The sequence below is a fragment of the Orycteropus afer genome, unplaced genomic scaffold (assembly GCF_000298275.1).
Source record: "Orycteropus afer afer isolate SDZICR_OR568_19922 unplaced genomic scaffold, OryAfe1.0 scaffold00475, whole genome shotgun sequence".
NCBI lineage: Eukaryota > Metazoa > Chordata > Mammalia > Tubulidentata > Orycteropodidae > Orycteropus > Orycteropus afer.
In genome coordinates, this window is record NW_006922062.1 from 1,414,227 (window position 1) to 1,414,812 (window position 586).

Sequence of the window (586 nt, forward strand, 5' to 3'; positions counted from 1 at the left end):
TTTTTTTTTTAATTTCTGAAGTGTTTCCTCCCCTCCCTTTATTTTATGCAATTCTTAACTGGCAAGTTTGGATTTGTACAGTTGAATGACTTATAAAATGGGACACCAATATGTAAAAGTGTGTCTGGACATTCAAGGCCTGCTTTCTCCACACCTTTCACACCTCTGGCTACTCCTACCTGGCTTTACACTCTCCTTCCTGTCCTTGTTCAGGCATCCAACTTGGCGGAACACATGGGCAAAAGTGAGGAAACAAACAAGAAGAATGATTGGTTTAGGTCTGTATACTCCAATATAGCAGCATCTCATGGTGCATGTTGACCTACCTTTGCTGCTTGTCATTCAGGGAGGCCAGATAAGTTTTGTGCAGTAACCATTGGGAAACCAGGATTCCTCGTCCACCTCAAACTGACCTGATTGACATTCCCTAAGAGATTGGATACTTCCATCTCTTAATTATAGTGCACCTATTCTCAGGCTCACCCTTGGCTTTTCTCCCTATCAAAAGGCAAATGTCTTACTGTAACAAAACAGATTATATGCATGTACACATAAAGATATATATATATATATATGTAAATATATG